Source organism: Natator depressus, chromosome 2, assembly GCF_965152275.1.
Source record: "Natator depressus isolate rNatDep1 chromosome 2, rNatDep2.hap1, whole genome shotgun sequence".
Taxonomy (NCBI): Eukaryota; Metazoa; Chordata; order Testudines; family Cheloniidae; genus Natator; species Natator depressus.
The window spans coordinates 227843610-227869595 of record NC_134235.1 but is presented as its reverse complement, the minus strand read 5'-3'; the positions used below and the strand labels follow the sequence as shown (position 1 = coordinate 227869595).

At 36.9% G+C, this 25986-nt stretch overlaps 2 long non-coding RNA genes across 2 annotated transcripts; one reads left to right on the top strand and one right to left on the bottom strand.

Annotated features, from left to right (window-relative positions):
- Positions 1–27: 27 nt before the first annotated feature.
- LOC141981761 (uncharacterized) lies at positions 28–17032 on the top strand. The gene is made up of 3 exons (XR_012637905.1): positions 28–59; positions 15658–15714; positions 16550–17032. It is a non-coding gene; the product is annotated as an uncharacterized LOC141981761 (long non-coding RNA).
- Positions 17033–17543: 511 nt separating this feature from the next.
- LOC141981760 (uncharacterized) lies at positions 17544–22652 on the bottom strand. The gene is made up of 3 exons (XR_012637903.1): positions 22558–22652; positions 20951–21035; positions 17544–17723 (listed from the first exon to the last, which is right to left on the bottom strand). It is a non-coding gene; the product is annotated as an uncharacterized LOC141981760 (long non-coding RNA).
- Positions 22653–25986: the final 3334 nt, after the last annotated feature.

Sequence of the window (25986 nt, the reverse complement as noted above, 5' to 3'; positions counted from 1 at the left end):
AGCAGCAGTGAAAAGACAGTTTTCATTGGGAGTTACGAGAACCATTTATAGTTATCAAGGTAATTAAAGAATAGCATATTATCTTTTAAAAATTTCATATTGGTATCTATCTCTCTGTCTAGTGATGGCTGGATAGATAGATACCTAAAGGGCCTGATCCTGCAGTTGAAGCCAATCAGAGTTTTTCCTGAGTACGAATTGCAGGATTAGGTTTTATAGGTTTAGAATTACTGTAGTTTTCCTTTCAAAAAGACAGTCCCATTGTGTAGGCTTAATTAAATTCTTTAATGTTACTCTAACATACATTTTTATGTTTCTTAATTTAAAAAAGAAAAATAAATGGGCTAAGAGTCTGTATATGACTGTTCACAGTAGCACAGCCTATAATGTAAATGGGTAAGAAGAACAGCATTTGGTTCCGATTTTCCTTGTACTATGGGCTGTCTTGTCAAGCTATTGTATAAACAGAGTTTGTGTACTTAGGGCCCAGTCACCTTCCTAATTAGGGGTGGGGGAAAAACCCAGTGACTGCAGGATCAGGCACTTAGAATATAATGTACTGTATACATACCATACTAGGCTTCAAGATAATGCATTCATACTATTGGAAAATAAAAATTAGAATCTGCTCTGCATTTTGAAGCAATATTTCTGTTTTGACACATTGGCTGCAAAGTGAAAGTCACCGGTGTTATGATCTTTGAAGCCTAGGCAGACAGGGATCTTGGTCAGTTTCCTTTTGCAATAGTGAAAGACCACAGAAAGAAGGGGAGAGAAAAGAAGGCTATCTGTGCAGCTGTGTCATATAATAATAGTATATAGTGACTGTTTTACACACATATGAAAGAGACTATATAAAATGGAGGAGAGAGGAGATAACATAAAATGGAGGATAGGTCAGAAATATGAACATAGAGTTACAGAGGAAAAGAGATCACCGGTATAAAATAAAGGATAACTACTGAAAGAAAGATTTTGAAATACACATAAATAGCACAAAAGCCTATTACAGAAATTCATAACTAGAGTTTTCTAGTTTTCTTCTCTAGAGTTTCCTTTACATTTACGACATTTTGAAAACTAAATTATAATTAACAATGTATTTCCTTAGATGCCTGAAATTCATGAAAAGATTATACATTAGTTTAGCTTATCTTCATTGCAAAAATCATATTTTTAATTTAATCCGCCCCAATATCTCAGTCTTTTGTCTTTTCAGATAGGAGGCCAAGTTGATTCACAAATTTGTCAGGTTAATGTAAGTGCTGTTTTGTTGCTCTTGCATAATGTGTGTGTGTGTGTGTGTATATATATATATACTAAAAACTCTATTGATTGTATTTTCCAAAAGAAAACTGACCTGAATATTAAAAACAGTACAAAGTAAATACATTAAGATTAAAACAATAATTAATGAGTCATACTAACTGCCACAACCCATTGTCTGTTTTTTTCAGCTGTAAAGAATTCATTAAAACTAACATTGCAATAATATTCAAAATTGAATGATAAATCATTTAGCATGCCTAGAATAGTTATTCATGAATTGTACGAAGTTGGACCAAAATAATAGGTTCTAGGTTTGCATCTTGTCTTCTACGTAGTCTTTTCCAGTGGAAAAGAAGATATGATAACCTAGAAAGATATCCTGCCATCGATATTATGCAAAACCGTTACTGACATCAGTGAGAGTTTCATCCACAGATTGACTGAATGGAATTTTGCCAGGGTAAGGAGTAAAGGATAGTGCCCACTGATTATGTAACACTGAGTGTATTCAGCATGTACAAATAATTCTGATTTCAAAATACAGTTTAGGATCCTGCCCTTTTCTTTTAGGTATATACTGAGTTTTCCTTTTATAAAGCATATTTTATTGGAAAAAATACTTGAAACAGATTATAAGAGAAAAAGAAAAATGATAAGGAATAAGTAAATAGTAACAATGAAACATAACTTTCATTTGGTGCATATCTAAAGAGAAATCCATGACAAATATAGGCCCTGTTTGCTTTCTTAGATCAATCACTGTTGTAATAACGATGATTGCAATGATAGACTAAAAGAACATACACAGCAAAATGGCCCAGGAACATTTCTCCCATCTTCATTAACAGAAAACAAAATACTGCCCTGAACCAAACCATGACCCAGATTGTGCTGTTGATAAGGCTCTTGTAGGTATTTCTTTCATAAGGTATAAGTGTAGAACTAGTCACAATATATTTTCTAAAAATAATGTTGCAGCTTTTCTGGCAATTTTTTGGTAAGTATTGAATCCTTGATCCAATACAGTACATTGTCTGGTTGTAGAAAGGGCCTCTCCAACAAAACATGCCTAAAAGTGGCCCAGAGATAGTGCTAATCAGTAATGTAACAAATCAACTTTTAAGTGAAATATATCAAAAACATTAAGGATGTATTGTATACTTTCTGTAACCTGTGACGAAAACTATTGTAGTTTAGTTTATTTCTGATCATGTATTCAATATACCTTATTCCAGTTTTACTGTGAAAACTAATGTTGCCAGTTTTGTAATCTTGCTGGATTAAGTGGGATTGGTGTTTCATTTACAAAAATGAAAAAGAAGCATTATCTATTTGCTATTAATTGACTTCATTTTGACTTAGTCACAAATTACTTCTATTTGTCAAGAAATAAAGTTAAATCTAGATCTGTTTTTCCACTTTCCCTTGGCACATGGGAACAGTCCCATATGTCCAGAGAACAAAAACCAAAAATCTTTATGAAGGTCTATATTCTGCATATCTGAATTATCCACTTTTTAATCTTAACATCTTAGTTATTTGAATTTTTTTCTTTTAATAAATATTCAGAGGCAGAAGTAGTCTGGGTAATTGCGCTCTTTCAAAGAATCAAAGCCAGTTCTCAATTATAACAATACAAGCAAGTGTTTTAAAGCATAAAGGTTTTACATTTCCCCCTCATTTTACTTAAAAATGTCAAATCAATTTACACCAAATTTCACTATAAAATTGATTTGAGGCTGAGACCTCATATGTCAAACAGTGGCACAGAGATAACTTGTATACTCATATGCCTGAGCTCCTAGAAAAGGGGTTATTAATTAAAATAATATAAGACTTATACAGCTGTTTTAGCAGGCACCATTGTAATATATAGTATAATATAATAACTCTCATATAATAGTAGTTCTGCCTTTTTGTGAGTTTCAGCATCATTTTTAAGTCTTTCTAATAAGATGAATTACAATTTATTGCATTCTCAGCCTCCCACTTTCTCACACACAAACAAAGTAGTCTATGTAGACATTTGATATTTCTTCAAGATAAAATTCTAGCATATCTTATCAGATTTATGGAGATTTATTTATGAGGCCTATATAAAGGGTGCAAATCTTTAGCAGTGAACAGAGAAGCACAAAAAGTAAACCCTGGTGCATCAGCAGAAATGCTGATTTAGTTTTTGTAAATTTTAGTCTTATATTGCAAATAAACACCATTTGAAATACTTACAAAGTATGATGCAAAATAAATCTTTCTGGGTTTTCATATTTTTATTCTGTATTTATGGAGAACACACATTTAATTGCAGTAGTCTTTAATACAAACATTTTTGCTACCATTCAAATCACAACACTGAAATGATTTATAGAAATCTAAAAGTTGTGTATATAATTTATGCTTCCCAAGAAGGGTTCAAACACAGACATGCATTCACTACAGTGAGAAATTGTCCTCCACATTTAAATTTCTATATGCTTTAGTTTTATTGAAAAGAATCTCATTTTGCAAGTATTTTTAGAAAGCAAACCAAATACATTTTAAGACATGTCAATGTTTTAAATCAGTCTTACTTTACCTGTTTATATCTCCTTGTTGCAAAGATCATAGCTTCGCTGTTGGACGCCTATACAGAAAATATTAAGTTCTGTGATTATTATTGTCACCATGCATTCGCAGTCTGTCACATTAATACTAGGCAGCATATAGAAGAGCAAAAAAGGAGTAATTTTTGTAAGATGGCATTCAGCAAATGTGAGTTATAAAATAGATAAACCTCAAAAGAAATTAAGGCAACATGTTTTTAGATATCACTTTTTCTCCAGGTGCTTAATATCAGGCCACTAAAATCTGATTTCGCGTGGGGCCAAATTGATAAAATAATTTTATGTTTGTGTAACAAACAGGTGTTTTTCTTAGCTCCGTATCTAGTTAGCTTCTTATCAAGGAAGATAGATACTCAAAATATAAACAGTTATCTACATTCTAACATTTACAGAGATTTTTCTATGGTAGTTTTACTTCTATTCACATGAAAGATTCAGCAGTTGCAAGCAGCAAAAGTATTTGTATAAGAGCCACAAAGATAGTGTGTGGTCTGTAACAATGATAGGAAAGTAACAAATGTAGCAGGTGCCAGAATGAAACTATATTGTATTTTTGGAGAATTAAAAGTGTTGAAATTTGGGGAAGAAGGGGGGTTTAATTGAAAGTGTTTGTTTGACAGATGGCCCAAAATGGTGCTTAGATACCAAAATGATAGGTACTTTAGAAACAGCTAGGGTAGACAAATAAATTCTGTGGTCCTCATACAGCAAAATTCCGTTACAGTTAGTGGGGAATACCTGAGCAATTTTTAGAAAATGTAAGGATTTCAGATTATTTAAATTAGTGCAGCTTCCTTGAATTACTGGAGTTACACCGATTTACAACAGTTGAAACATTCCCCCATATAAATTATCTCAAAAAAGGGTATCAGCTACCATAAAACATACTTGCATATCCCAAAGCAAATATAGTTTGAATAGCGTATTGATGTTTTCTTGAAATACTTACATTAACCTGAGCAATGTGTTCAAAATTGGGCGAATTTATGTATGGTGTCAAATTATTTTGGTTTGATCATATCAACAATTACATATTGCATTGATCACTTTTAATAATCTATGAAACAATAATAGTATATGCAAGTTAATGTTGATAAGGAGTACTGACAACTTGGGAGCTCTATTTTGCTCCTATTGACTTCAGTGGGGGAAGCATCAGGCCCTTGCATTGAAACAATTCTGTACATCAAACAATTCACAGATTGTGTGAAGGAAATGTGTTAGATTTCTTATAGTTACATCCCATATTTCAATTCCAATGCCTAGCATTTCTGACATAACTATTGAGCTCATACAGTGAGATCCTGCAAACACTTAAGCAATTAAATCCAAGTCTATTCATGTGCTGAAAATGATGGTTGTGTTTAAGTGTTTGCAGGATCAGAGTCATAGTTCTTAGATTAAAATTCTGTCCTATATAAACCAATATTTTCAGAGGGATATAGACTAACAATTTATAACATCCTGATCTAGTCTTAATTTTTTTGGCTCAATTCATAAAAGAAGAAAGATGCCAATTAATAGAATTTTAAGCAGTAATCAGTGGGTATGTGGATTATCTCATTTATTGGCTACACATACTGGATCTGATCCTGTAACAATTACAGAAATAATCCTTAGACAACTAGTACCATTGAAGTCAATGGAATTTTGCCAGGGTAAGGAATAAAGGATAGTGTCCACTGATTATGTAACACTGAGTTTATTCAGCATATGCAAATAATTCTGATTTCAAAATACAGTTTAGGATCCTGCCCATTATTAGATAATATTTACATGATGGTCAACGTGGGAAAGCAGAGAAGAACCCTTATGCTGATCCTAAATATAATAATTTAGCAATGCCACATAAAAATACCAGTATTCATGTACTCTCTGTTTCATGCAAGATTTATTTGTTTGTGAGAGAAAATTACAATGGTTGGCTGGTGAACTAGATCAATAAGCAGTGGCGTAGTGATAGGGGAAGGTTCTTTTACTCTTGGGGATTTTGGCATCCTAGCACCACATTTGAATCGATAGGAATCATCAGATACCCTAATCTCGCTTTACCAACTAGCATTAGGCCTGGGGTGATGGAAAAAAATGGAAGGAGAGTCTGGGAAACTGCTGTTTTTGTATGTTATTATACACTGGAGAATATGACGGTGTTGATACCGATGGGGATGTTACCTGCATATGAGCTTAACTGTATGTACACTAATTATAATGGTCTCATAAAATTGGTATTAACACTTACTACAGAAAATGCATGTTACATATAAGGCTTGATCCTGAAGTCCTTGATCAGCCGAAACTTCCATTGAATTTCAAAGAGAATGTTGCCTGAGAAGGGACTTAAAGATTTGGTCCATATTGTTGAAAATCTTTTTGCAGATTTGTCAGTATTCTGTCAAAATGAATACTAACAAGAGCCACAAAGCAAAATAATGCTATTACACCAAAACCATAAATGTTAGGATCCTATCTTGCGATTTCTTACGTTAATTAATATAAAGCAATGTGGATGTAGTAGAGATGATAAAAAAGCAGAGCTAGATTTACAAAAGAATCCCAAGGATCCAAAGGATATGAAGGAATTTGAGGATCCTATAGTTTGGATATAAAGTGACTTCGGGGTGTGAGGGGTGTTTTTTGTTTTATTTTGTTGGGTTGTGTTTTGTTTTGTTTTATAGTACAGATTGCTGATGATTTTTTTTTTAAATTAGTTCATCATTGAGATATAAGGCCTAAATCTGCATCGCTTGCACGTCCCAAATTCCTACTAACTCTGGAGGGAGTTTTAGGTGAACACACATTGCAAGATCAGGATTTAGGAAGCTGAGAAGTGGGGTTTTTCTAAAATAACACTGTCTTTTTCAACAATATGTTTTTTTTGCTATAATTTTATTTAGTACAAGGTCAAAATATATTTCTTTCAGTATTTGTCAATGTGCACATATGAAGAATTTGAAATAATAAACAGTGTTTTTATACATATGGTATAATCAATAATTTTTAAATGTTATACCCTGAAAGTATAGTTTATTTTATACATGAATATAAGTATCGAAAGCACAACCGGAAAAGGTATAGTTTATCTTATACATGAAGAATTTTCTTATTTTAAAATCATCTGTCAGTTCTTTGTTTAAATGGGGAAATTACGTATTAGAAGCACCTTTTCTCTTGACAAAAGCTTTAATATCTTATGCTCTTTGTTCAAAATAAAAATGAGATACTCCTTAATTCCAATATTTTCACACATATCACAGCATTGCAATGTCTTAAGCATATAGTCGCTGTATAAGATCAAGATATATGTTTATTGACAGAGTAATTGATCGTCTCAGCCAGAAATCCTGTTCTCAATACCTACATGTAATGCACATCCATAGAGCCAAATCCTGAGGTCATTATACAAGTTTTACTCAGGCAGGCTTCCATTGAAGCCAATGAGAGGTTGCCTGAGTGAAAATTGAGTAACTGTGTCAAGATCTGACACACAGCCTCTTGGCTGCCAATCCCTGGGCCCCCAGTTTGCCTGGCTACTACCCACTCATTAGTGACTTGGACCTTTGCCCTAGAATATAGGTGCCAGGCAATAACAGTTCATGTAGTCAGCCTGTACAACAATGCAAATGTGATTTCTTCAGCAGAAGGTGTGGGCACAATACTCAGTAAAACTGGGCACTACATGTCTTCCTTCACTTGATTCCAGAGGTACTGGAACAAGGGAGGAAAGAAAACTATGCAATTACTGGTGCTTGATGGTTCCAAAAAGACAAATAGATCTGAAGCAGGTGCCTTGGAAACCCATGGAGGCCAGCTGAGAGGTGTCAAAATGTGCGTAACATGAGCAAACAGCAGAGCAGGCAATGTCACAAAGGGGCTAGCTAACCACAAAGGAGTGAATCGAGCAGAGCTCCACAAATGCACTGTACATTGCCCTAAGAAGTGGGCAACACATGCCAAAGAGGCATACCCCTGAGTGGTCAGCACCAGCATGTGTGGATGATGCCCTTTCATGTGGGGCAAAGGAAAACAAAAGATTTCCAGGGTCTTGTGCCTGGGAAATGCCCATGGTTATGATGAAAATAGTCGAATCAGAAATGAGATGATTATCTGTCACTAGTCTCATTCAGCCTGTGAATTGAAGTAGATCACTTGAAACTTCATGACCCTGCATTTGTAAATGCCTAATTGCAAAGCGTAGGCAGGTAGAAGGAAGAAGATTATGCTCCCTTTTGCAGTGCCTGTCAAACTAATGCCCATAGGCCACACTTGTCCCTTGACCTTGTTAAATGTGGCCCACGTGCTGGAGGGAGTACAAGCAACTTTTCTGACACATTCCCTTCCCATGTGCTTTTACTTCACTATGCTACTGTTGATAGTGTTCAAGAACATGGGAGTACAAGTGACTTCCTCATGTGTGCTTTAAAGCTAATGGACCTACAGCAGCTGAAAAGCACATGGAGATGGAAAAGGAGCATCAGAATTAAAAATATTTTCCACTGCTTGTGCTCTGTGTTCACGTATTCAGTGAAAACACCTGGGAAGCAGAATAGGAAAGCAAGAGCAGAAATAAAAAAAGAAAGAGAGGACAGGAACAGGAAGAAAAGGAGAGAGAGACACAGCCAGAGAGGAGCAAGGAGGAAGAAGAACAAAAGAATGCTGATTCAGGAGACAAAGAAAAAGGAGAGTGTGAGTGCTAGAGGGAGACATATTGAATGAAAAATGAGAAAAACTAAGACAGACAAGTAAGAGAGAAAGCAGGAAAGGGAGAGGACAGGGACTGAAAGGCAGAAGAAAGCTATGCACAAAACACGACAGCAGAAAAGGGTAAACCCTCATAGGTGTGCATGGTTTTATTTTAGCTTTTAATGGTGTGTTTTGTGTGTGTGTTTTGTTTTTTACAAAGCTAGGAAACTGGTGTTTTGGACATTCTCTATTGCTGTTCCTCCCTTCTTTGGTCTCTAGCTACTGATTCTTTGTTTCTGCTGCTGCCTTCTGTCTCAGTCTATCTTCTGTCCCCGTTCCCCCTCCCCTTTTCCTTCTCTGTCTCTCTTTCTTTCAATGACAGTGAATGGGGATGTAGTCCATTGGTGTGTGAACAGGGCCAAAATTTTCTCCAACCTGCAAGTAAGGATGTTGTTATTCTTTTAGTATTTTCTCTGAGAAGGCCCCGTTGAGACAGCTTGAAGCCATCAGTGTAGATCTGAATTAGCATATGGGGTCAGTCTGACTTTTGCTCCATGATAGGCAGGGGCTATGGCAAAGCCTTGATTTCAAGGAGCTTTACAAGGAACCAATGCTGAGAAATTTTGAACTTTAGTTGATGAAACCTGAGAGAAAGTGCTGAGGGGGAAAAAAAAAAAGTAAGAAGAAGAAGATAAAGATAAACCTCGGTTATCCTTACCTCTTGATTTCCCTGAATGTTGCGCCTTCTGTGTGTGCATCATTTAGACTGCAAACTTTTCCTGGCAAGGACTGCTATTCTTCTGCATTATATAGCTCTAAGCACATTGTTGGTGCTAAACACATAATAAAATTTTTATTTATATATTTTATTATTAAAATGAATTTTGTCCTGAATAGAAAGTCCTTGGCTTTGAACCCCAGAGTAGTGACAAACCAGGGAAGTGGCAGTGATGGGGCTGATGATCCATAGGCTGCACTGATTGCGGGAGTTTCCCCACCCTGTGATATGGGGCTGCTAGTGCCAAAGAAGTTATTCTGTCCTTATGTTGGAGTAGCAGTTGTAGAACCCCATCACAGCCTAGGAGGCAGATTTCTTTGCCTGCTCCCAAGCACCCAGGCCAGTTATTTAGAGGGGATAAGAAGAGGATTTGAGCCATTCTGCTAGAAAAATTTCTGCTAGAAAAATTTCATCAGGATTTTGGGCATGTGGATAAAAACAAACACATACCGTTTATGTACAGTTTATGAGATTAACAGATTTGATTATGTAGCTGTGTCAGTCTATATTGTCATAAAATGACAGTACTTTACACAAATGAGGCAGAATTCAGAATATATTGTAATGGATCCAAGAGAGCTGTTCCTTTATAATATAGTTTAAGAAATAGATGGCTCACCAATATAGCTGAATACCTGATTGACTCTAAAAAGCTCTTTTTATCAGGCCGATAATATGAATTTTCAAATGTAGAGACTTACAAAGTACCTATTTACCTAATCCATTATGTATTACAGTCTGCTAGTCAAATGTTATGAGCCAAATTCTCTGCTGGTATAAATGGTTCAGCTCCAGTGAAGTCTGTGGAGTTGTGCCAATTTGTGCCAGCAAAGAATTTGGCTCCATCTCTTTAAAATCACGTTATCGATATTTTACAGACTAATTACTTCAATTAACCAATCAATCAAATGTTATTGCTTATGTTGACCATTTTTGCAAATAAACAAGTTACACAGAATTGAAACAGAGTTAAGATAAAATAGTTAACTTAAAACATCAGTAAATGAAGAAAAAAACTGTACCCCAGAATTTAATTCACGCTGAGATCTAGGTTCATTAGTTAATGTCTGTACAGCTCACTGAAGGTAAAAAGTGTTATATAAGTTCTAAGCAATATCTATATTATTATGAGAAGTTGGCTTCAACCTTACCTGTGAAGAGATGATGCTTCCATAATTGTTTTGTAAATATATGGTTTTATGTGGTAGACAGATGAATAAATAATATCTGATGCTGCATCAGTCATTCAGGCAAAATTCCCTTTGACATCACTGGGAGATTTGCCAAAGGGCTGCAGGATTGGGCTAATAACAATAATAACAACCAATATGTAGGCAACATGAAGGTTATGACAATATTAACCAAAGGAAGGGAATGGAATGTTAAAACTGAAACTCTCAACCACCCCATCCATAATTTATCCTGTTACGACTAGTTACTGCAGTGCCACAACAAGGCAAGTCCAGGGCTACATTTCAGCCCTTATTTTGAATTCTCTTACTTTTAAACGTCACATCACAACATTAATATTATTTCAGCCTGACAGTTTGTTTTGGGGCATTAATATTACACCAGTACAGTAGTTTCCGATTTGATGGATTACAAAATCTGTTGGGTTTGGTCACTATTTTATCACTGGTTAGGAGAATAATCTTTTTGATTTGCCTCACATAGCTATTAAATAGCTACAGAAAGATTGATTATGGTACTATGAAGTACTTCATCATTAATAATTGTAGGAGCCAGGATATAAACAGATTTCATGACTGTGTGCACTCTGTATTAGAATATCTGAACAAAAGATCTGTGCATCAGTTTGTTGTGGAAATTTCTGGCCAAACTGATTTCTTTGGCTTTCCAGTGCTTCATATAGCAACGTGCTGTTATGTCACCAGCACTGCAGTAATGAGGACTTAAGTCACAATCATATTAGTAGTAAGAGACAAACACTCAATAAAACAAAATACTGTAACAATTGGAAGAATATATATGTAGCACATAATGAGCCTGATCTTGTCCCCATTGGAGTTCATGGGATTTTTAGTTGTTGATTTCAGTGAGAACGTGATTAATCCCATCATGTGTGCTAATAAATTTAAATATTGAACTTGATCTTTTACTTTTCATGTCGGCAGAACTCCTACTGAAATCAGTGAGAGTGTTCCTGAATATGTAGTGCAGGATTGGGCCCATTGCTGGTAACTTATAGCTGCTATACAGGCTTGCCTCTAGGAGTGCAGGCAGTGTCTGCATTTGGACTGCCAAATCAGATTGTGTCTGTGATCTGTGTTCATTCTGCATGCTTGCTAGAATAATTTATTATGATACTGTACTTCCAAAGAATACATTCACTTCCAGGCTCTCTATAGTAATACCATATGGTTGGTTCAAAATAAACATTCCAAACCAGTGCATTTTTCATCTTGAAAAGAAAATGGCAATGCCAAAGCAGTTTTGTATTTATTCAGTACCTACTGTCATTGCATTTGACACTAGGTACAGAATTAATATATTTTAAAATAGTAATTACTCTCTAGGCCTTTGCATTGGTTCCCATTTACTCTTACTCTTCATTTATTTTGTTGACCAGTGCTGTCAAAATGAGAGGATAACCTGCTCATAGTATTAATTTTCATGAATTATTGCACTATTCGATATAAAACTTTGTTGTTTATTTTTTCATATTTTGAATAAAATGTGTCTGGTTTTATCTGAAGCAGAATCCATTTCTAGAATTCAGGTTGCTCTTGATGTTACCTTCCTGATACAGAAATATACTGCTGCTGATGCACAAGCTTAACTAACCAAATAAATATTCAGTGTATGTCAATCTTTTGTGCACTATTAGAAATGTATTACTTTGTATGGCTGCAACATTTTGACTGACAGCTCATTTATTAATGCTGCTTCTATAGAAAAAGCAATGCAGCACTCTAAGGGTCTCAGGCAAAATGACCATCAAAGTCATGGGAATTTTGGCTGGTAAAAACTGCAGGATTGTGCCTACAATGGGCCAGAATATGCTCTCAGTTACACTCCCGCAGCCCCCATTGACTTTTGACTCCAGTGAGGTGGCACCTGTTTAAATGACAAAAGATTTAGCCTCCTGTCTTTCTTTTTGATAGAGTGTTAATCTTCACTAGCACAAGACTCAGTACTTCTACTTTTATTTAGTATAGCTTTTGATTGAAGTAATATCCTACATCTGGTACAAATCACTTAACACCCCACATTTCTAAGATGCATTCATTCAAATTAAGCATTCATGCTGGATAATCTTGTGCATGTTCATGCTTTCTGAAATGGTTTTCTAGATAGATGGACTAATTACTTAGAAAAAGTGGTATCTATATGACAGTGCTTTTTATTCAAAACTAGCTTTGTTTACTATTTCCATTTATAAGGAGTGGGAAAAGTTGGATATTTTACCTGTCATCTGTTATAAAATGAGAAGCAAGACCTGCTCTCACTCCCAGTGGTGTAAGTGGAGGTTTGCCACTGACTTCAGTGGGAGCAGGAATAGGTAATAGTAGTGAATTATAATGTCACATATAAAAAACACCAATGTGTACATAGTTTTAAAATAAAGAAACACCTATATTTTTGTAATTTAATGTAGTCTATGGATGACTAGCCAATGCGTATACAAAGTCTGCCTTTAATTAAGAGAGGTTATTATGGTGTCCAGTTATAAAATTATTTTATATAAATGTTAGGGATGTCAATCGCAGTTAACTCAAGCGAATAACTCAAAACTAATTAATTACAAGTAATCGCAGTTTTAATCACACTGTTAAACAACAATTGAATACCAGTTGAAATTATTATAAATATTTTTGGATGATTTTCTGCATTTTCAAATATATTGATTTCATTTACAACACAGAATACAAAGTGTACAGTGCTCACTTTATATTATTTTTATTACAAATATTTGCACTGTAAAAAAAATAAACAAAAGAAATAATATTTTTCAATTCACCTCATACAAGCACTGTAGTGCAATCTCTTTATCATGAAAGTGCAATTTACAAATGTAGATTTTTTTGTTACATAACTGCACTAAAAAAAACCCAGTGTAAAACTTTAGAGCTTACAAGTCCACTCAGTCCTACTTCTTGTTCAGCTAGTTGCTGAGACAAAAAAGTTTGTTTACATTTATGGGAGATAATGCTGCCCACTTCTTATTTACAATGACACCTGAAAGTGAGAACAGGCATTTACATGGTACTTCTGTAGCTGGCATTACAAGGTATTATGTGCCAGATATGCTAAACATTCGTATGCCCCTTCATGCTTCGACCAATGTTCCAAAGGACATGCTTCCATGCTGATGATGCGTTCTGCTCCATACCTATCCAAAGCAGTGTGGTATGTAGAAAACACTCAAAAATATTTAAATAAATGGTATTCTATTATTGTTTAACAGTGCGATTAAAAATGCAATTGATCATGATTATTTTTTTAACCTCACGATTAATTTTTTTAATAATTTGACAGCCCTAATAAACTTTACTACACTATCTGCAGAATGTGATGGTGAGGTTATTTGCAATGATGGAATAATTAGAATTTATATTAGATTTCTAAACAAATATATAAATGTGTGAAAAATGCTGAATTATTACTTGAAAATAGAGTTTCTTGATGCATTATTCATATTCTTCTTAATTTTGTCTTGGATTAAAGAATAATGTTTTGTTTTGTATGCTACCGGTCCAATTTGTTAAATTGTGATGTAGGTTTGCTTCTATTTGAGATCAGTATTGTGTAGTTTATAGGAAAACTAAATAATCTCTGTTGCCACAACTGGAAGTTACTACTATAAAACTGTAATATTATGCACAGTATATAAAAGCATTCTCTACCCAAAAATGTTATATTGAGGTTACACACAAATTTTTATTAGAAATCGCAGTTTTTACTTTCTCATAAATCTCTCAAAACATTCAACTTTTGGGCTGAAACTTGCTGTGGTTGCCTGGCCCCTGTCACAGTAGCCCCTGGAATCAGTGGAAACTGACCCTTATGCCATGTGATGGTATAATCTTTTATAACTCGGACCAATGTCATGTGACTGGAGCAAAGAACTAAAGATTAGTTTCTCACAATACTCCTGCATGTGATACCTTTATTACGATCCTAAAGGTGATTTTTTAAAAAAGAGCTAAATCTGTTTACCTGTTTTTGAGTTAGCTGAGCATGATAAAATATATGTTTTAAAATACTATTAAATTTAAATCCTGCTGTCCTTACTCACATGAACTCAAGGGGACTCTTCAGTCGTGTCGGGCAAACAGGACTTGGCTCAGTCTGGTTGCCCTTGAAATCATGATGATGATGATTGATTTCCAGTGATCTGCTGTGTATCATTTATCTACTGTACCTTCTGCTACTGAGATTTTGTTTAAAAATCCTTTTTAATAGTGTTGCTTAATAATGATTCTTCTCTTCTTCCTAACTGTAAGACATATAAAAGAATGACAAGCTCTGAGCATCATTTCTCTACATAGCATTCCAGGAAATAGATAATTATACATGTTTGCTGATTGTCTGAATCCCAGAAAAGGGTATTCTTACAAGTGTTTTCTGTACATGACCACACAAACCTATAGTATTATATAAATACTGAATAATAGAAAAAATAAAATTGTAATAAAATGTTCTTGTATGAGACTCCAATAATAAAGCATTTCCGATTCAAGGTAGAAGGCTTCTTCCTGATACACGTGGATACAGACATTCATGTTCCTCCCCACCTCAAATATTCCTTTCATGTAAAGCTCCTTTCACTGTGAAAGAGCACTGGGTTTCCCAACAGCTGATGGATAGATTTATGGAACTGACAATCCAGTTGTTCTTGAGGAACCGGATAGATGCCGCAGATTGGATTAATATGTTATGGGCTGGATTGCGACTGGCCTTTACACAATGGAACTGGTATGATAGTATGCAAGGTCCAGCTTCAGTTACAGAACCTGTGCCTAGGGGAGCCCAAGGGTCGTTCCCTCTATGCATTCCTGGGAGATGGACATCCATTCACATGGAGCAAGGAGAAGGCAGGGTCATGGCTGTGTCTCCACTTTTGTACCACCCCAGGATGAGCAGACTGTGCCATCCTAAAGGATGATGCAGTCTGCCCACTACACCCACTCCTTGGTCTGCTTGGAGAGAGATTATGTCTCCTTTAGATTCCCCTAGTATGGTGTTCCATCTCCAACAAGGGGAAGTGCATCCAAAGTTCATTGTTTGGTAGCATGTTGTTAAATAGTCTTTTTTATGTTATTGATTAAACATTGTATTCTTTCCTTGCTCCTGATCCTGCAGTCATTTCTCAGGCAAAACTTCCATTGACGTCAATGGGACTGCGAACTGCAGGATCAGGTCTTATGTTTTATTTCAATTTAATACATTATTTTAACTGAATTTTAGAAGATCTCTGTTACAACAAAATGTAAAGACAATAACTGAAATGGTTTAATACTTCAAAATGTTGTTTTGGTTCGGCTGTGTGCAATGAGACAACGAAGTCCCAGAATATTCACACAGACAATATAATTGATTTATGAAACCTTGTCAATCTTGCTCCCATTTAACTCAATGGCAAAATTCCCATTATCTTCAGCAGCAGCAGGATTGGATCCAGAGTTAGACCATAGCTGGCAGCAAAGAAATCCAATAGTTCTTAACAGTTATTTCTGGTACACAGTCATTTGTGTCCTCTTCTCTGTGTGACACAATTGCATTTAAGATTGATGTGCAATAGTAAAATTAAAGCAGCACAGAGTACGAGAAAAATGTGCAAATAATAGTAAACATAAATTTCACTTTTGAAACTTGAATCTTTTATTAAAAGGCTATGAGGTTATCTATCGTAACTTTGGTACATGTCGTGTTTTTAAAATAGTTGCTTTAGTGTTGCTGTGACCTTACATTAGAATAAACTTATTTTGCTATAATAGGCTGCAGCCTGACTTTACTCACACTGAAATCCATGCTGTCTTTCTTTCTTTCTTTCTTTCTTTCTTTCTTTCTTTCTTTGCCAGTGAGCTATATGGGAGGTATATATGGTCTTTATTTAGGGGTGTCTGATAGACTGCGATGTATTTTTGTTTCATATTATTATATTTATAACAATAGCTTGATATTTTATAATTGTAATAATAGCATATGTATCCAGTAACGTTAATGTGTAATTGTTATGTTTTATGTATCGCAGAGGATCCTAACAGAGCCCTTCCCAGTGACCCTCAGAGAGCTAGACTTCTGGTTCTAAGCCCTTGATGCACTGCAGCCAGGACATCTGTAGAAGGAAAGAGGAGCTGCCAGTAAAGGCGACTGTGTTATCAAATGAGCTGTGCTGAAAAAAAGCCTCCTCCTTCTTCCCCCTCCAAGAACAGCCACACTGTAGACTCAAGCCACCAGCCTCCCCAGCACATGCCAGAGGCAAGGGAGTCAAAATAAAGGCCTTGTCCCCAGGCCAAGGAGGTACTTTAAGGAGGGAAGAGAGAGGAAATAACCAGGGGATTGGTGAACAACAGGACTAGACAGGAGGAAGAGAGAAATCAGGCACTGGAGCAAAGGAGCTGCCTAGAAGTCTGGCAGGAGGAAGCAGTGTGGGGTTGGGTGGGAGGAAGGAGCGTGACGTCTGAGGGAAGTAAGGAGATTGGTAACAGAGGAGAGGAAGGGTCCAGATGGGAGAAAGAGCACAGAGTTGGGAGGAGCCAGGAAGCAGTCACTAGTGCACCCAAGGGAGGTCGGTGTATGGGACCTGGGGAAAGAGCTGGAAAGTGGGATTGGGGTGGAGATGGAGGAAAGAATTAGTGTCTGGGAAGAGATGCACTAGGCTGGAGGGGTCAAGCTAAGCTCAGAGGACAACAAACATATTGTATGTGTGTAGTTGTGTGTTTTGTGCAATCACAAATTGGAGCATGATTTGGCAGGGAGGTGGTCCAGAAGATGATTGTTCTAAGGACTGTTTTATGCTACGAACCAATATGCATTGCTTCTGCTTTGGACCTGCTGCTCCTGATCTTGTTGAAATCAATGGGAGTTTTGCAATTGACTTCTTGGGAACAGGATCCATGTCTTTTATGTTTACAAGAGACTCAAAAGTAGCAAAAAGTATATTTGGTTCATTTGTAGTTTTTTATTAGTAAAGTAAAAAGTCTGTGAAATTCAGACCTTTTAATGTCCCTTCAGTTTAAATAGTTTTTAGAGGTAATTATTTTAAGAACAATTTCACAAGATGTTACCTGAGGCAAATCATATAAAATTAAAACAAAGAGTCTGTCAAATTCCAAGTCTGTAGGAAGTTTTAAAATTTTTAGTCTTCTGGAATTCCTGTGGTTCACGATTTATTCTTGATACATGCCAGAAGGAAATATAAGGCACTGAAATATATACAGAAATAAATGTAATTAAATTGAAATAATAATTGTAATTATTTGAAAGCAAGCACAATTCAATATCGATTTTAAATGTCATGTAAATCATAATCAGATTAACATGATTTAAAAAAAATCTGAACTTTGCAATAGAACAAGGTGTCTCTATGTATTTTTAAATTATGAAATTTTGCATTCACCTAAAGCTTAGAATAGGAACATGTTATAAAAATAAACAAGTAACAAAGACTAGAAGTTAGTGCATCATAGACTATCTCTTCAGATAATGGATAAAAGTATAGTTACTAATCACTGAGGAACAGCTGTACTAGTTATTTGATAATTTCTTAAAAAATAATATACAGATGAAAGCTTCAAGATTTAAAAAAATACATGTTTAAAAAGTTATCAGTGTGCGCTAGTTATTTTAAGTCTCATAGATGGTTTTATGGTTAGATACCTACAGTTTGCTCATATGAATGGATTATGTTCTTTTGCCGCTCTGTCTGGCATATAGAAGTCTTGTTGTCAGATGTGGGGCCAGATTTTGTTCACCTTACTCGTGTAGGTAGTCTCCTAACTTAAAATGTTGGACTTTTTGTGTAAGACAAACAAGATTTGGCTAGGGATTTCTGTGCTCTTTGTTAGGGCTTGATCCTGCAAACACATATGTGAGTAGCTTTATTCAGATGACTAGTATCATGGAGCTCAGTTGGACCACCGATCTGAGTGAAATTACTCAAGTGCATAAGTATTTGCAAGATTGCATCCTTAAAATGTCAGAAGACTTGTGTGTGACTCATACATCTATGCAAAGACAGTACAAATTTGAACTGAAAAGCAAATGTACTAAAGAGAATGTTTGTGATAGTTTAATCGATAATGTACCTATAAATGTATATACATTTTGAAACACATTTTATTTACATGTACGTTGTGATGATTGTATGTAGCTGCTAAATTTTATGTTTTAAAAATAGGAATTAAGTATTCATTCTAAAAATCCTTACAAATACTAGTTACTGTGCATACTTGCAGCCAACCCAATTTTTAGTTGCACAAGCATAGTTCAGAATAGTAATCAGTTTCCTCACTTGTATGACATAAAAATGAACAAAACATATTTTGCAAATGTCAAGTAGAGAAGATTCTCCTGGGCTGAGTCCTGGTGTGCCAGCTTTAGTTAAAAATTGGATTTATAATGGAAATGCTGACACAATCCTCTATCTAGACTACTAAACTCAGATTTAATGAACACCAGTCTATGATCTTCATATTATTAATGTCAGTCAGCATACGTTACATTTAAGGCAAAAATTCTGCTTCCTTATTTATGCACATAATCCCATTCAAGTCAATAGAACTACCCACATGAGCAGGGTGAGCAGGACTTGACACAAAGTACAAAGGTAGTGTGATGAGTCTCCTTCTACTAAATGCACTATAAAGCTCTTGAATCTAGGACTCAATCCTGCAACGTTTACTCACCTGAATAAATCTTATTTAGGCAAATAGTCCCATTGACTTCTCTCAGAGGAATAGGATTGCAGGATCAGGCCCCTAGATTGATTTTCCCCCTACATTTATATTATATTACATGGGAATGAAGGGCTCAATCTTGTAACCCTCCCTGACATGAGTACTTACACCAGTGAAAATTACTGAGTCAGGTTTCCAGGGCTGGGCTCCAAAACCTCTGTAAATGTATCTAATAGTATTGATAATATTAAATGCTAAAATAATCAGTTCCTTTATCCATCCCTCTTCCATTGTTTTTTACTTAGGACAAACAGTAAGCATTATTGAAATACACTTAAAAATGCGGTGATATATTTTATAATTAAGGGTCTACTTAGATTATAATATTGCAGAAATTGCAGATTCTGCAACATTAGACTTAGTTCCACCTCAGTTTTGACAGCAGGAGTCCCGCTACGTGCATGGCTAACAGTGGGAACCCCAGACACTCTGGGGCTGAGAGCGGGAGCCCCCGCTGTCAGTCCCAGGCGGCCGCTGTCAGCCCTGGGCCCCCGCTATCAGCCCTGAGCAGCTGTCAGCGGGAGCCCTCACTCTCAGCCCCAGGCAGCTGACAGTGGGAAACCCAGCTCTCAGCCATGGGCGGCCAACAGGAGAAGCCCCCTGCTCTCTGCTCCATGTTTCCCCTGTCAGCCCTGGACCCCTACTCTTAGCCCTGGGCAGCCGACAGCAGGAGACCCCGCTCTCAGCCCCAGGCAACCCCAGGAATACAGTATCGTGGAGAAGTAATAATGGACTTTATTACCACAAATAATAAGGTCCATTATTACTTTTCTGCAATTTTCCATGGCTTGTCCAGAGCTCAGCAACAATTTTTTGACAATCATCCCTCAGTTCAAGAAGGGCCTTATTTATAATATAATAATAGTTGAAGTCCCTGGGTGTTTTGCATCACTGAATAGTTTTATGCAAGGATATCTGTATATAAGTGTAATCTCACATCCATTCTCAGCACAATTTAGCTAAATTCATGATATATTAAGCCACAACTGGAGGAAGAGGAAGTGAGCAATTTTCCAATTTATGTAATTTAAGAGAAATATGGGTTGGGGAGTGGGTTAATGGCTTTTGGCTGTATTAGATAAAAATACATCTATTGACTAGGCAGCGAAATCCTGTTAAAGGTGGAGGAAGATCCAAAACATGAATTTTTCAATTCTTCTGTGGTTCTCTATGGCCATGTAGGACATAAGGGCTGGGTGTATTTTTGTTGAATAGGGCCCTTAGATATTTATAGAAGATCATAATTATTATTATTTTCTGTATTGGTTTTATATTAATGGGTTGTTCCAGCTTATATTGTTTGGCTTGAGATTTTAACAAATTTAACCAAATCATGTATTTAAAACATATAGAACAAATTCAGAAAACAAGAGCTGTTTTAGGGTTGCTTACTTATCTTTTTGGGAGTGGAATGTTTTGAACCATACAATTGAATGGATTATTTTAATTGAAGAAAAAAAAAAGATTAAAGGTTTCCAGGTGCATGAACAGGCGCACACGTCTTCTCTGTAAGCAGGTTAGCATATTATTTTTATATATTGCAAAGAAAGCAAAGTAAAATCTGTGAAAATCTGGAAATTCCGAATACATAAAGAAACCAATTGTTAAAGCGATGTAAATGTTATTACAATATTTTAAATGCCAGTTAACTGTGTAATGGCAAGAATAGCAGGGTCATAACATTTAAGCCATACGTGGTCATATGTTTTTCATGTTTTGTATTTCCAATGAGGTAAAGTTTCTCCTGGACACTGATCAGAAGGTATGTAGCGTAGCAACCTGCAATGTGAGAAAAAAACAGTTAATTACAATCCTTTTTAGTTAATGTAAGGGAATGTGGAAAAAGGAAACAATTTTGGATTATGTTCTTTTGAAAGATTTGTGTTAAACATAAGTATCCCAGAGTGTGATCCCGAGGTGCCTACACAACGACCGTGGCTATATATGCCCTTTTGTATTTCATTTTTGCTTTACTGAAGTTGAATTTCAGGTATGTAAACTGAACACTCAGTTATAATATAATTGAAATAGGAACCTCAGGAAATTTAGAATGGACTTCATATAATGACAGAAAGAAGGGGAGGGAGACTAAGGGGCCCCTCCTGCAGCTATAGGGCGCTCCTGTGCAGTTGAGCAGGTGTGGTTCTACTGCCCAAGGGAGGGAAGCTGGCTGGATGCCAAGAGTCACAGGGGGATGTACATCTCCCGCCTGTTATGGAGCTGATTGTGCAGGGTCTCTGCATCACAGCATGTAGGGGGAGAGTGGGAAAGCTGGGTTTGAGTCGTGTCAGGGATTTGTTGCTCTGCAGATCCTGCCATTCTCCACCCCATAGGAGGGCTGTGCCAAGGGCTGAAGAATGTACTCTGCAGCCCTGGAGTCGCTTGGATGGGAGGATCCCTTTCCACGAGGCTTTGTACATTTCAATGCGTGTTGTGGCTGCTTGAGCTAGGTGCTGATGTCTGGATTTTAGCCCAAATGTATTAAGCAGCAGAGAACTGATATTTCCTATTCTTAAGCATTAAAGAATCTTAATAACCTTCTTTATTTTTGTATGCATAAATTCTTCTTGGCTTACTGACATGAGTAGGCCTGTTGAAATGAGTCGAACGAATTGTGCAAAGTGAGAAGGATTTAGATCATTGTTACCTCTGTAATAGATTATAACAGGGACTAATAATGATAGTTAATAATTAATAACATTCCTCTGAAGTCCCCCATGGGAAAGTCAACAGAGATGAGAAGAAAGGACTATGGGTCATTATATAAAACACCCTTACCTTGGCTTGTTTGCCTGTGGACCTGCTCAGCTTCACTTAATGTCCAAATGCTTTTAGGACTCTTAATATCTTGTACATTACATTCAGACTTTTAGACATTAGTAATATACCCCTCTTTCACCTTTTGTCATTGTTTTAGCACATGATGCTACAAAATAGCATCAGCTAATTTCAAAGTGATTGGGATGAAACCTAAATATCACTCCAGTTCCCTTCCTATAGACATATTTTTATATTAAAGTCTAAGGCTCCAGCGTGTTCTGTAAGAGATTATCCAAAAAATGATAGCTCTTCTGTAGGAGCCATCAAAGCCCCGTCGGCAATTTGTAGTAACTAACTACATCTCTGATACTGTCATTGGATTATTGAGTAGCCTGGGTAGTAGTGAAGTATTGATTGCAAATATTTAGGGATGAAAAAGGAAATCTAGCCTCTATTTAAGGAATTTACAGTCCTCTCCCCCTTTTTAAAGTCATTTTCCTTTTGTTGTATTTATCTTATTATTATTATTATATTATCTCACTATTACATGCAGCAGTCTGGTGTGTCCATCTTATGGCATCAACAATGTGGACAAATTAGTGCCTCAGTCAGCTGGCATTGTAGAGAGGACAGACCTAGATGGACAAATAGAAGAAGAAGAAGAAAGAGATGAGAAAAGTCCTTTTTGCATCCAAATCATTTTGGATATAACATTCTAGAAAGCAAAACTAGATTCCTTTGTATCTATATTTTTGTTAATTTGCTATGCACAAAAATTCATCCTGAATGTCTTTGCAAAGCAGATTTTGAATTCTGAAGATGGACTTAATTACACTGCAGTCTTTTCTTCTCCCACCCTAGTCAATACCTGCCTGCTCTCCTGGTTCTATTTACAGTACAGCTGCCAACAAAGTCAATTCACTGTATCTAAATATCCATAAAAACTGCTAATCCAACCACAGAACTACATTATGCCAAAAGGACAGGAGGACATATCTGGGAGAATTTTTAGCATGTTGTTCCATTAGGGAGATATTTTAAAAGGTATTTTTGAAAAGAATAAAACAAGAAACAACAAAACAATTCCCCCCCAAATCCAGCAACCTACCTCTTGTTGTCCCTTTCCTTAGAAGTCCCTGTGCAACTACATTGGTACATGCAGGTGGTTTTCTGCATGGTTAGTTAGTTCTCTGCCTGGTACTTAAGCTGAAATCATTAACATGTGTCTTGTACATTACCTGAATGAAAGGCCCGTTCCCAGGTTATTATAGCCCATTTTTTCCCTTTGCTCCTGCGCTTCCCTGTTTCGATTACAAATCCCCCTCCAGGCACAAAGCAAGCTGGACACCTAGGGTGCAGCTAAAGAGTTATTTGTTTGCTAGGTAGACATTAATGAATGACTGCAGTGCTACCCTGAGCCCAGGGTTTCCCACTATTAAAAGTTTAATAGAAAGATCTGAGAAGCCAGGGGCCAAGAGAAGGAAGAGGGGGAGGCTTGACTGTGAGTAAATCAATAGGTACCTTGTCTGTTCTTTTGCCTTAGTGGAGACTCCACCATCCAAGAAGGCAGCAGTAACTGGGGCATTAAGAGAAGCTAATTCCCTCTGTATTCTCTCCGTTTGCCAACAATCCCACCAGAGGCTGCTGAAGCTGCAAAAATGGCACCTTTCTATTGGCAAAAAATCCAAGGAAGCAAGAATATGGCACTGCTAAAAAATGGATCTTAATATTATACTTCCTTTTTATGTTTTTCCTTTGCTTTTTTTCTCTTGGTTCTCTTTCTGTCCTCTTTTCCCTTATATCTTTATTTTCTTCCCTTCTTTTGTTCTCTGCACCCTTTTCTTTCTCTTTTCCTCTTTCTCCAGGACCAGTCACTAAAGACAGATAGATAGTGTGATGGGATCCCCGGGGTGCAGCTTGGAACTGTGGGACCGCTGTGCCCCCTGAACGCTCTCCAGCCTGGGCTGTCTCTCACAATGCCTTGCTAGTGCCCAGCAGCAAACCCCTTCAGGCACTGTGATCACTCAGAACAACAGCATGTGGAGCCCCAGACCCAGCTAGATTGCATGAATGCGTCCAGAACCACTCATGAATCACACTGAGAAAGGCATTAGAGCCAAATCCCCCCCACACACAGCTCCCAGCACTGTACCCCAGGAAGATACCGTCTTGCACTGCTCAAGATGAGTAGTGCTAATTTATTAATTGGTTCACCACTTCATCAATGGAAAGTGGACATATACCAGTCTTTGCAAAATCTGAGCAGATTTCCCACACACTTCATACAAACTCACTGGTAGAGATAAACAGTTAAGCAAATTTATTGACTATAAAAGATAGATTTTAAGTGATATTAAGTGATAGGCAAAAAGTCAGAGTTAGTTACCAAAAGAAATAAAATATAAGCATGCAGTCTAAACTCTCAACCCTGTTAGACTGGGCAGCAACTAGATTAAGCAGTTTTTCTCACCCCACTGGATATTGCAATCCTTAATATACAGAATTGTCCCTTAAATCTGGGCCAGTCTCCTCTGTTGGGGTCTTCAGTCTTCTTCTCAGTGTCTTTGTTGCTTGTAGCATAGGTGGGGTCAGGAGAAAAGGCCCCCCATGTGGCCATTGTCACAGTTACCAACTTTCATGTGGTAAATAAGCACCCCGACTTGTCACAAAAATCAAGCTAATCCCATTTCAAAACAAGCCAATCCCTAAGAACCCCAACGCTCTATGTGACTAGATCCCCCGGCGTGCAGTCTGGGACTGTGGTGGCCCCGCTGTGCACCCCTGACTCTCTCCCTGCTTGCCCCTCCCCCACCCCTGCTTGCCAGGAGCCAATCAAGAAAAAAGAAGCAACAAGCTACAACAACTTGAGGTGAGAGTCTAGCATCCACATACAATATCCAACCCAGTGAAGTTGGTGCATGAGGATCATTGCTTCAATCCTTGGCTTCAGCAAGGATGCTGGCATTAGTATGGTGATCTTGCCACTTGACGCGAAGGGTCTTCCAGAGACATCATTGGTGATACCTCTCCAAACCCTTGAGGTGCTGTTGATAGGTCACTCTCACTCAATATTGAGAAGACTAAAGTGCTCTATCCACATGCTTCAGGCCTTGCACATGACCCACAACAAATCACCATCGAGGGTCAGACTTTGGAAACAGTTGAGCATTTTTGCTACCTCAGTAGCCAACTTTCTCAAAATGCAGAAATCGACAGTGAGATCCAGCACAAGATCCAGTGCGCAAGTGCTTCCTTTGGGAAATTTCTCTGATGCATTTTCACAGACCGTGAACAATGGCAGGACACCAAGATCCAGGTCTATAAGACAATTGTTGTTCCTACACTCCTCTATGGATGCGATATACATGTACGGATAGAGAAATGACTTTCAGCAGATCATAACCTTTCCCCTTGCATAATGACAGGTTTCAGAGTAGTAGCCGTGTTAGTCTGTATCTGCAAAAAGAAAGGGAGTACTTGTGGCACCTTAGAGACTAACAAATTTATTTGAGCATAAGCTTTCATGAGCTACATGCATGCATCCGATGAAGTGAGCTGTAGCTCATGAAAGCTTATGCTCAAATAAATTTGTTAGTCTCTAAGGTGCCACAAGTACTCCTAACCTTTCCCCTGATACCTTACAAGGCATGCTTTATATGCAAGATCACAATCATATGTAAATGAGGAATATGGGGGTTACAGAGTCCTCCCCCAAGGTACATAATGTCACAGATAGATACATTCAATTTTAGGACCCAGAGATTTATTTTTCATTCATTATCTCTTTATTTGCTCCAAGACAGAAGCACAGAAGAAGGAAATCACTTCTTTAGTCTTGTTACCTTACTGCCTGAATCTCTGTGCCTGTAGATCTAACTTAGAATGTCTCCACAAATCCCTACATACGTTAAGTCATCATAAAGCAGGATTCATTTTAATTACCAGAATTATAAGAAGGAAAAGTTGTTTT